The sequence below is a fragment of the Hordeum vulgare genome, chromosome 3H, assembly GCF_904849725.1.
Source record: "Hordeum vulgare subsp. vulgare chromosome 3H, MorexV3_pseudomolecules_assembly, whole genome shotgun sequence".
Taxonomy (NCBI): Eukaryota; Viridiplantae; Streptophyta; class Magnoliopsida; order Poales; family Poaceae; genus Hordeum; species Hordeum vulgare.
Window position 1 is genome coordinate 262,020,476 of NC_058520.1, and position 2,257 is coordinate 262,022,732.

General features: G+C 40.3%; 1 pseudogene; it reads right to left on the reverse strand.

Moving 5' to 3' along the window:
- Nucleotides 1-306: 306 nt before the first annotated feature.
- On the reverse strand, nucleotides 307-1,128 carry LOC123441670 (annotated as a pseudogene).
- Nucleotides 1,129-2,257: the final 1,129 nt, after the last annotated feature.

Consider the following 2,257-nt stretch of genomic DNA (forward strand, 5'->3'; position numbering starts at 1 on the left):
TCCTTTACCTACTTCTAGATTGATTGATGTTCAATGGAGGGAAACTTGCCATTCCTTTTTTCCTTTGAAATTGTACATTTTTTGATTCTGAACTAATTGTGTCCTTTTTATTCCCATCGAGCTTTCTTACCTAGTGATTAAGGATTTTCACACTTGTTGTGTCTATACGATTTTCTCATAAAACACTAACAAAAGTGTTAGAGGGATTCACTTTCGATAAGAATCAAAAAGCAACTTCCCTATAATACCTTCGTTCCCGCCTTTGTTTCTGTCTTTAAGAGGAAATGTATCCGGCAGGAATCGAAACTACTTTTTGACCCATTTTGCCTTTCTAGGTTGGTGGTCGCTTTCACCATTCAGCCATTGATGCTTTAGCGAGTGAACTAGGATTTTATTTGAGAGCGATCTAGGTTTTAATGGTATTCCTTCTCGAGCTTCTATTTCTTCCGTTATGGGAGATTCGGGAAAAGATGGAATAGGAAGACGTGTTTCCGGAATGAACAAGATACGGGTAGAAAAGAGGAAGTTAGCAAAGTTAGACAAGATTGGAATGGGCATAGGAACATGTATTGATGTACCAGATCGGCTAATGCTTCCAGGTTGATGCTTTGTATTCCACCAGTTGATTGGAGACTTTATTATTGGTATATCGATCGGTCTAGAATGGACTGAAATAGGAGTCGGTTCAACAAGAAGCTTTTGAAAACGCAGTGCACCCAAGTAAATAAGGAACAAGATGAATACAGAAGTTAAACGAGCATCCTACACACTAAAGGTACCCCACATAGGCCTTCCTCAAAACCCCCCAGTCACTAACGTCAATAAAGTAGAAAAAGCACCAATTTTTGTACCAGTTCCGGATGAGCGAGGAAAAAGTGTATGTATTGTTAATGGGAACAAGGAACTGTTTATAGCTGTCGGGATATAAATAACTATACTCATTCGAGCCGCAGGAACATGTACAAACGAAATACGAGAATTTCCACCTTGTTGAAGATCTGGTGGTGCTACCCAAACACTTAAATGAATAGCCTTCGTTGTTAAGAATAACCGAGATCCAATAAGAATTTGTACATAGCTTTTTGTCTCTGACATAAAAAAATAAGGTTGTAATAACAAAACTGACATTTTATTTTCCTTGCCTTGCAAGTGGAACAAGAAAGGCTATATATTTGTTTTGATTCTAAAAACAATCAAAGGATTTCGCATGCTTTCCATGAACGACGGAATTCCCCTTGCTTAGTTTTCGCTCGGTCGTGTGTGGCACTCCTTACATGCGGAGCGGCATATCGGAAAATGAAGGATTGACTTTCTATACGGGCCCGTCCCCTCTTACCCCTATCTAACAATTATGCTGCTCCCGCCTTTTTGTAATCTTATCTTTCAAAAATGCACTACTAATTTTTACGGCCTCCTCAGTCACCCTATCCACCCTCGTCCTGTTTTCGGGTTCCCTTTCATGGGATGAGAATACTTCGATGATTTCTCCCTCCGTAGGTGGAAAACGCATGGGTGAGTAGAGTGTGTTCTTTGCTTTTGGAAGAACCGACAACAAGCTTCTCGGCCACCCTACTCTGACTTGATTAGCTACTAGTAACTAGGATGGTTCAAAGAGTCAGTCAGCAATGCATACTTCTTTCCTAGTTGAGTGGATCTGCATAGCAGAGCCCAATCTTCTACCACAAGCTTTGACCTGACTTGTTGTACTCGATTCACCCACGTAAATAGACAACTTGGATAATAAAAGTCATACCATAGAAGAGAAGTGAGTCCGCATATCGGCAAATGATTTGGAATTGAAACTGGCTACACATGAAACCGATCGCCTAACTCCCCATTCTTTTTATATTACGTCGCCATCGAGCCCTCATTGTAGAGTCACTCATTTCTAATCGCAATGGATTTATATTTTCTTTGGATTTTCCATTTGCTTTGTTCCACCCTGATCTAGATAGATAACTCGGCTTCTATTAGCTGAGAATGGTTTTGTCAAGGAAAGGTTTCGCTATATAACAACAATGAACTCACTTCTCATCAAATTGGATTGGATGAATCGGTAATCTTTCTCTATCTTGTGAGAGAGAGTCACTTTTTTTATTGAGCGCGGGCGGGTGACATGCATTAAGTGAAATCAGTTGTTATGTTTTTGATCTTCTTTGCGTGAGAAGACCCTTGACTGAGGAGACGTGTTTGGCTTGGACGATGCCGCTATGTTCCTATTCAATTTCTAAGGCTGCTCTGAGTTTGCCTGTTTTGC